Below are 10,368 nucleotides of genomic sequence, written 5' to 3' on the forward strand. Positions count from 1 at the left end.
TAGCTTTCAGTTAATAGAATGTGGTTAGAATGATTCTACTTGACTCCTCAGGTTAGGTTTGAAAAAGCATTAAGGTTTCCTCCTGGCTTTCTCTTTCTCAAGATGTTTACCAACAGAACCCGGGTCACATGAAGAGGTTCCGTGTAGATGTCACCATCAACAGCCTTTTCCGAAGTCCTAGCATGCAGCCAGAGTCACCTGCCAGCCATGTGTGCGTGGAATTCTCAGGAATGATTACAACTTCTGTCACTGTCCAACTGCATGAAAGACTAGAATAAAGAACTGCTGAGTACAGTCAACATGGTGAAGACATGAGAATAATAAATGACTAGTGTTGTTTTTCTACAGTAATATGGAAGTGTTTTTCTACAGTAATAGACAACTGAAACAATGGGACATTTGCAAGGATAGTGATCCTAAGAGGTAGATTAGTAAGAGATTCCTGTTGAGGTTATCAAACCACCCTCAAGTTCTCCAGGGATTTAGACAGTTCTCAAAAGTGAAAGTGAAAGTTGCTCAGTCATGTCCAACTCTGCGAACCCGTGGAACTATACAATCCATGGAATTCTCCAGGCCACAATGCTGGAGCGGGTTGCCTTTCCCTTCTCCAGGGGATCATCCCAACCCAGGGATCAAACCCAGATCTCCCGCATTGCAGCTGGATTCTTTACCAGCTGAGCCACAAGGGAAGCCCAAGAATACTAGAGTGGGTAGCCTATCCCTTGTCCAGTGGATCTTCCCGACCCAGGAATCAAATCGGGGTCTCCTGCATTTCAGGTGGATTCTTTAACAACTGAGCTACTCTCAGGTCACCATTGAAGATGCTGAAATGCAATTCATGTAAGATAATGTGTACTTGCAAGTCACAATGACATGCTTTGTGTAATTATCTCCTTAATAAGAAGTGAAGTGATTTGTATATAATCCATGAAATGTGGAGCTAAAGAGTTAAGAATTGTTCTGTTTGAATACAGCATTGTCTAAGAGAAAATGTGATTGAATATCTGCCATGAGTATTATAGACAATTTACCAGTATACTCTTGTGCTAGAGATGGGGGATACCCCTATACACTCATCTGATGGAATTAACCATGTAATCGTTTTGATTTAAGTCATATACTTATACCTCATATTGCTTCAGAAAACATTTGAGGAGGCTTAAAAGGATCTATCCCTTAGAAAAGGCAGTATATATTTTAAAAGTGACACAAATTTAATTATTTTAAGATTCAAAATAAATTGTGAAATTGAGACAATTACATATTTCACAGGGTTCATAACATTAAAAAAAACAATTGCTTAGGAGTACACTTATTTCTGGCATGAAGAATGAAGTAGAATTATGTTTCTTTCAGAGCAGGGTCATAAAAAGAAGTTATTGTGTGTTGTAAATGAATAACATATTTTCAGAATTGCACAGGCAAGTTCTGGAAGATTTCCTTTTCTTTCTGTTTTTCTCTTACTGTCTTAACAGTTTAAATTAAGTAAGAAACTTTTTTTTAACTAAAAATATCCAAGCAGAGGATGTATATATATGTGTGTATGTATATATATGTGTATGTATATATATGTTGTACAGAGGATGTATATATGTATATATACATAGTTAGATATTTGGAAGATCCCCAGGAAAAAGGAAAAGGCAACCCACTCCAGTATTCTTGCTTGGAGAATCCCATGGACAGAGGAGGCTGACGGGCTACAGTCCACAGGATCACAAAGAGTCAGACACGACTGAAGCGACTTTACACTCACACTCACACACACACACACACACACACACACACACGAACATATGTGTGTATTCGACTGATTCATGTTGTTGTACAGCAGAAACCAACACAACATAGTAAAGCAATTTTCCACCAATTAAAAAATAAGTAATTAAAACTATCCAAATAGGAAGATATATACTTTAAAAGATGAAAAATACCAGTTGATTTTTGCACCATCCCTGTCACCCAATTTGAAATGTCAATTTCATCAACCAAGACATTTTTGATTCTATTCAATTTCATAAACACTTTATTCCTGCAACACCACCGCACAGATTAGCAAGGTTGTTTCTGACAGTATCTTTCAATAAGGCTGATTGTAAAATATTTCTATATGAGTGAGTAGCAGGGAGAGAGGCAATATCAGATCTGCTATGACAATCCAATAATTCAATAAAAATTATCTGGAAATATATGTACCACATGCTATTCAAACAACACTCATGAAGTATTATTTTTATCAGTTGAACTGGTAACAAAGTATGAATGGTGGTGAGGATAACGGCATTTTTTCTAGTAGTTGTCTAGAATGCTGCTATTAACCGTTGAACATTAGTCCAGGCTAAGAGGTCTTATCAGTAACAATGTAAGGGCATGGATTTAACCTTATTTTGTGAAACTATAATATGGATCCATCTGTAATAAAAGGATACTCACTCTCTGAGGAGAGTTAAATGAGGTTGGGGCCTATCTACTTGAAGGGTCAGTCTACTTTCAATAACCTATTTGAATTGACTGTAATTTATAGAGGATCATGTGACAAAGGCCCCAGGGTTCTGCCCCATGGCTTAGTCCCTTGGTGATTAGCATTACCTTTATTTGATTTTGCTCCAATAAGTATGGTTTGGATAGTACTTTCCTACAGAGAATGAGGAAACAGATCATTTGATATGAATACTCTTATCCATTGGCAGACTTATTTCTCAGTACAAATTAATTCATTGGCATTTTATCTATCAAACATTTTTCCATGTTTTCAAGGGATGTATCATTCACCTAGTACCTAATTACATTTGGTCAAGTGAACAGAATCAAGTGATAAAAGTATACTGTACCATGAATTATTTCATTTCTGTATGTAATAAATATTAACTATGCTTGGCATTATATTTGATGTCCTGGCTGAGGTTAAGAATGCTTTGCAAGATGGACTGACCAAGTTCTTCTGCTCTTCTGGAGTTTATAATAGATATGGGAAAACCAACAACATACACATAACTATGACAATTCCAAATAATGATGAATGTTATGATGCTTTAAAACTGGGGTTTGATTTTGGAAAATGATCTTTTGACAGGAAACTATAAGATTAAAGATGAGAGAAACTGAATATAAACACTATATCTAGTTTTCATAAAGTTATTTCTCATGGGAGTATAGGTTAACAATTCTGAAGTTGTTACACATGTACACTGGGACTGAACAAACAAGTAAAATGGATAGCAGATGGTGGGAGTCAGGTTTCTCACTGTTAGAGTTGAAGGTTACAGATAAACAAGGAAGTAGAATACACCCTTTGATACTGGATTAGAGTTGGAGACATCAGTATAAACTCATCTTCAGCTTAATATAATGCCGACAGATAAAAATTCTGATAAGTGTGTGTACATGACTTTATATGCATACATATATTTTCTAGCTCTTTTCACTGAGTGGGTTTATAAGCAAGTATACATACCTCTATAGCAACAAGCACATTCAGTGCCCAGATCATGATTTCTAACACCATTCTCCAGTTAAAGGAACTGGGGCTTCTTAGTGAAACACTGGGGCAGAGAATATGCAAGATGAGCTGGGAGCCTCTTATAGTACCAGAAAGTAAGGAAGTATTCAAAAAACAACAACAAAAAAAGAAAAGGGCATATAAAAGGGACTTGAGAGCCAATCTGAAAGACTTACCATTGGCCAAAGCTGTAACAATTTGAGCAACAACAACAAAAAAAGTGATGGATTATAACCCAAAATATTAAATAAATACCCTTGCGTTCCTACAAAAACATAGACACAGTGGTATGCTGGTAAATACTTCATACAAATAAATAATTGAATAAATAAATGAAGAAGAGTGGACAAATCTCTGATATGGAAGAATAATTTATGTAGATACCCTCCCCTCATGGAAATTGAGCTTAACTCCCCACCCCCCAAGGGTGGACTCTATTTAATACTTTTCTTTCAAGAGAACTGTGATGGAAGGGCGTGAGAGAGGAAAGAGTAATTTATCAGTGGAGAAACCTGATAAACACCCAGCTCAGCCAGTTGACCAAGGCTAGTATCATCAGTGATAATTCATGTTGATAGCAAGTACACTTGATATAATCTAATGAAGATGGCACTTTACTTCTGTGGTCTTCCTCCCCCAAACCCCTAACCTCAGTTGTAGTCATAAGAAAAACTTAATAAAAAACTTCAATTGAAGGACATTCTACAAAATGCCTCATCTAGTACTTCTCAAAACTGTCAAGGTCATTGAAAATAAGGAAAATCTGAGAAATTATCAAAGACTAGAGGAGGCTAAGGAAACATGATGACTAAACAGAATGTGGCATCCTGGTGTGATCAGGGAACAGAAAAAGACATTAGATTAAGGGGGAAAAAAAGGTGAAATCCAAATACAATGTGGAATTCAGTTAATAATAATATGCTAACATTGGCTTTTCTGTTGTTAAGAAAGGTATCATAGTAACAAGATGTTAAAATAGGGAACACTGGATGGGGGGTATAATAGAAACTCTGAACTATCTTTGGAAATCTATAAATCAAAACTATTTTAAATGCCACAGTTTAAAAGTGAAAACCTGGATTTCATGAAAAAAGAGTGCCTGGGAGGCAGAGCAAGTTGCTTATTTTAGTCTAGAAGTAGTCAGAGAAGGCTTTTCTGAAGAAGTGATATTTGAACTTGGATAGAGCAGGGATGCAAAGTTCCAGAAGAAAGCACTCCTGATAGGACAGCAGATGCAAAACCTTGAGGCAAGAATGAGCTTGGGGTGTTTAAGGGACGGCAAAAATACCTGGGTGGCTAAGAGCATAGCATTTGAGCAGAGAAACTGGTACAAGGTGAGAGGAAAGAAAAAAGAAAAGAAGAAATCAAGGGAGTATGATATGTAGGGCTTTGCAGGCCAAATGTCTTTCTCTTCCACTAGACAAGAAGCTACCTCAGCAGAGGGCAAGTGACATCCTTTTCTCCCCTAACTCTACCACATTAACTCATAAATACAGTATTTCTTAGTGACTGAATTCAAAACTGAGAAAAAAAAAAAAAAACAGGCCCAATGGTGTGCTGGTAAATGTTTAACAATGGCTTCTCTAGAGAGAAATAAAGCCCAGATTGTACTGTTGACCAATTTCCTTGGTATGAATAGTCCCACAATGGTCGATTTCAACCTACCAATGTGATTTCACCAAATAAGGCACTGGGAAGAAATGTGTACAAAGAACTCTCAAGAGCTGGTATGGCTCCAGCACATTACTGCACAGAGACCACTTAGGATTTCTTCTGAACAACACTCTCCTTTAGCAGAATTCTCAGTTGGCTATAATCCCACCTGTTCAATCTAAAACACTTATTTTCCCAACTTTTTCAGAAGGACGTTATGAGAGGCATTAAATATCTTAAGTTACAAGTCAGTTACCTAAAAAAAGAAAGTTCAAGCGATAAATCCTTCAACTTGTTCTTGGTAATCTAATTGTGGCTCCCCCTAAATCACTAATTCCCTGTCACAGTACCCGCAATTCATCTCTGTCAGGATCATCCCCTAAAGTTTTCTGAGTATTAAAAACTTGTCCATCAATCTTTTCTTGGGCAAATTATAACCTTCATATTTTTTTTTTGGACCACACTGTACAGAATGCAGGATCTTAGTTCCCTGACCAAGGATCGAACTCAGGTCCCCAACAGTGGAAGCATGGAGTCCTAACCATTGGACCACCAGGGAATTCCCTACAATCTTCACATTTTTTAAAATTAGAAGATTTCTCTCAAATAACATATCAATAATTGCTCAAAGATTACTGGAAGAAATTCGGTTAGTTATGGCAATGAACCCCCCTTTTAGTTTAAGTAGCTGGTTGGAATCACCATCCTGGTCCTGGAGTTTGGCCAGCATGCTAATACCGGAGAGCTCTTCCTGGAACTGAACATCTCTTCCCTGGATGAAGCTGACAATGAATAACAGCAACATAGCTAAGCAGCTGCTCTGAGGCCTGCTCAATCAAGAAAACAGAGGGAACCAGGGCTGAAAGAATGGCGTAAGGACACCCAGAAAGGCAACAACTACAAGAAGCCATTCTAGCCAAGGCATACAAGAAGCCCAAGTTCTTCATGAGAACTCTCATATGATGGCACAGATTTACAGTCATAATTAAATTTCCCAAAGTGTGGAGCAGATTTTATGTGTACATACAACAAAAATTACTGCAGACCATAATCCAATGGTATACAATGCCCAAACATAACAACTAGCATTTACTAGTAGTGTGGTTGGTGTGGTTGCCAAAGGAGATGAAAGAAGAGCTCGCGTTATATAGTTTTAGAGTGGGATTATTTATAAAAGCTCATTGAATTCTAAAAAATAGCCTTCTGTTAAATGACCATTTAAAACACAGGAAACAATGCTCAGAGAGCGAAATAATTGGGCTGAAGCGTATAAAAATACCACTGGGGGGGTCAAAAAATTCAAATATCAGTAGTTTCACATTCAATCTTTTCTAGTCAAAAGCACAGTATTAGCCACAAAGCAAAGACCTCATTAGAACTGAACTCTACTAAACCAGATCCTGTTCTCTTTCCACGTCATTACACTGTATTTTTAGGATGTCAATCTCCTGGTTTATAACTTCTGGAAAATACAGTTTCTGCCCTTTTTACATGTGTCTTGAAAAACAACAAATGATCAAAAAGTTATTATAAAATCAATTATATCACTCAGTAATATGTTGATGAGAGTTGTTAGCCTTATTGCTTATCAGGAAATTAATAAAATACATATTCCTAGGCCACATACTTGATGACTCTGATTCAAGAGGTTTATAACAAGGCTCAAATTCCGTATTTTTAATGACCATCTCACATGCTTCTGATGCACCTAGCTCTGGAGAGACACTAGGGAATCACTGAGGGAGAAAAAGAGACAGTTTTGATGAAATCGATTTTTCTTTTTCCGCAGTGCTTTGGCACTGTGTGGATACTCTGCGTATTGAGTTTGGACGACACAAATGGGCAGCTCATAATAATTAAGCATGGACGGGCTGTTATGCAGTGTACATCCAGACACAACTGGCTATGACGGCATCTTCAATTCAGCCTGTTCTGAGAACAGCTGCTAGGGGTTTGAATAAATTGGACAGAGTCAATTCCTTCCTTCTCATACTCGCCTGCTCCCTCTTATGCAATATCAGCAGTTCCTGCTTTCCAGGCTCCTTGACATTTCCTGAAGCCAACAGCTGCTATTAAGTAGGTGTGACCAATCAGACTTCTGGTGGGAGAAACAGCCCAGAGATAAACCACTTTTCACACAAAATTCTTTAAAAACCTCTTTATTTTGCTACCACAGTGGAAACCTTACTTGTTAACTAAAGAAAATAAATATCTCAAGAGACAGCATGTTACAGTAAACAGCAGATAAAACATTAAAAAATAAGATAATTATCTTTCCTCCCTTCAGATTTATATTCTACTTTCTTCAGCCATTAATAAATTAACCTTTTATTTGTGTCTATAAGTCACCAAATTTGCTCTCAAAAATAGGACATGATTTTACTTTCTCTGTGTCAGTCATTTGTCAACGTCACAGGTATTTGAGGTGCCCTCTACCTAAATCTTTTTTCTGCCCATCCCCAAAACACACACACACTCATCAATCCTGTTTTTCTCTGTGTTTACATTGCCCCACTAAAGGGGACTAGGGAATAATAATACAGACTTAAAAATTTCCCTTCTTTAGCTTTAACTCACAAGTTGTCAGGTACTGTTCATGTGTTCTAAATACCTAGATGAGATTTTAAATTATATTGCTCAGCACACTTGCTGAGCACACATCATATAGCAGATGCTATGCTAAGCCATTGGGATATATCCCTCAAAATGTCAGCATTAATCATGACTTCTTCAGCTATATTCTAGGAGGGAAGATAGACGTTAAACATGTCACTGAAATCATGATGATTGTTACGAAATACAGAACACTTCCAAGGAAGAGTATAACAGGGATATAAAATCTAATGTGGGATCTAAAGAAGGCTCCCTTGATGACATGCTTAGCATAGTGGTGAGGGCAGAAGAAGCAAAGGGAGAGAGTGGCAAGAAATTAGGTGAGGAGCACAGGTCAGATATTGAAGACTAAGCAGCATTTAAATCCCTTGATGACTCACGGAATGATTTAATAGAGAAGAGTATCATTAACTGATTTCATTTCTCTGTTAGTTCACCATCTTCAAATGAGTTTAATATTTTCTTTTCAAAGCAAAGAGTCCATTTTCAAAACTATTTCTGCAACAGGCTAAAGTTGCTTAAGTATTTAAATCCAGCATTTGTAAAACTGGTTTCATTCCCTCTTTAGGATATGTTTATACAATAACCATGTTTCCTAGGTATTTGGGTAGTAATTAATAATAATGCAGTCAGTTAATGGATACTCTGATCATTTTATTCCAAGTTGATATCGAGTCTTGGGGGACAATTTCTGGAATCCACTGATTCCAGAAGATCAATACATTACTTATAAGAAGCATCTCTTTTTGGTAGTTTATTAATGATTTCATGTAGTTTGGAAACCAGTCTGATCTAAATCACATTATACTCAACCTCAGTGAAATCTTTCAGTCCATGTAGACCTTCAGTATTTCATCTTATATTTACATTAACAATCTTACTTGTAACCATTATTTTAAAACAAAAAGGGGATATAGAGATAACTGAGTCCAGATCACTTCTATTTAGAGATACCATGGCATTCAATGATCAGCCCCAAACCACAATATAGTTAAGAACAGAGCAAATGGAGCTACTCAGACTAGTCTCCTGATTTAGTTTCAAAGTTTTTGACCACGCCATACAGCTTTTCCCAGTCCTAAAATGTAAGTTCAAAGGCCATGTAATACAAAGGGAATTTAACAAAAAAAAAGGAACCCAGCATATAACCCAGACAAAACTCTAATCCAAAAAGATACACGCACCCCTATGTTCATAACAGCACTATTCACAACAGCCAAGACAAGGACACAATCTAAATGTCCACTGACAGATGAATGGATAAAGAAGATCTACACACACACAATGGAATACTACTTAGCCATAAAAAGACCACATATTGCCATTTGCAGCAACATGGATGCAACTAGAGATTATCATACTAAGTGAACTAAGCCAGAAAGAGAAAGACAGGACTTCCCTGGTGATGCAGTGGATAAGAATCTGCCTGCCAATGTAGGAGACACAGGTTTGATCCCTGATCTGGGAAGATCATCCCACATGCCATGCAGCAACTAAGCCTATGTACCACAACTATTGAGCCTGTGCTTGAGAGCCCATGTGCCCCAACTACTGAAGCCACCACACTCTAGAGTCTGTGCTCCACAACAAGAGAAGTCACCGCAATGAGAAGTCCATGCACCACAACTAGAGAGTAGCCTCTGCTGGTCACAAAGAAAGAAAAAGCCCATGCAGCAATGAAGACCATCACAGCCAAAAATAAATAAATAAAATTTTTATTTAGAAAAGAGAAAGACAAATACCATATGATATCACTTATATGTGGACTCACATATACAACACAAATGAACCTATCTATGAAATAGAATTAAATAGAGAACAGGCTGGTGGTTGCCAAGGGGGAAGGGGCTGGGGGAGGGATGGAATAGGAGGTTGAGATTAGCAGATGTAAGTGATTATATATGGAATGGATAAATAAAAAGGTCATACTGTATAGCAAAAAGAACTATATTGAATACAACATGTTGAATATATATACAATATATATTGAATACAATATCCTATAATAAGCCATAATGGAAAATAATATTATGTATATGTATAACTATTTGCTGTAATTGTAACAATCACTTTGCTGTAAAGCAGAAATTAACACAACATTGTAAATCAACTGTAAATCAATCTGCTGTGTACATATGTATATGTATATATACACATATACATATACATATGTATATACATAAATATGTATGTAAAGCAGAAATTAACACAACATTGTAAATCAACTGTAAATCAATCTGCTGTAAAGCAGAAATTAACACAACATTGTAAATCAACTATACTTCAATTTAAAAAATGTGGGATATATGTATACTTATGGCTGCTTCATGTTGTGGTTTGACAGAAAACAACAAAATTTTGTAAAGCAATTATCCTTCAATAAAAAAATTAATTAAAAAGAGAAAACATGTGGGACCAGGACTCGTTACAATAGTTACTATGCCAGTAAGTTTGATAAAGAAAATGCAATTTTATGCCAGTCAGTTGACTTTAAGAACTCTAATCAGAAAACAAAACAACTCCTCAAAGCAAACCTCAAACTTTAGTGCTCTTCTTGATCAAGATGAGGGTTGCTTGGGCCTTTACACATAAAAGAGGTGTAT

The 10,368-nt window shown here is 36.7% G+C and overlaps 1 non-coding gene across 1 annotated transcript; it reads right to left on the bottom strand.

Annotated features, from left to right (window-relative positions):
* Positions 1-5,638: 5,638 nt before the first annotated feature.
* Positions 5,639-5,711, bottom strand: TRNAG-UCC. The gene has a single exon. It is a non-coding gene; the product is annotated as a tRNA-Gly (tRNA).
* Between the last annotated feature and the right edge of the window lie 4,657 nt (positions 5,712-10,368).

The sequence above is a fragment of the Cervus elaphus genome, chromosome X (assembly GCF_910594005.1).
Source record: "Cervus elaphus chromosome X, mCerEla1.1, whole genome shotgun sequence".
Lineage (NCBI taxonomy): Eukaryota > Metazoa > Chordata > Mammalia > Artiodactyla > Cervidae > Cervus > Cervus elaphus.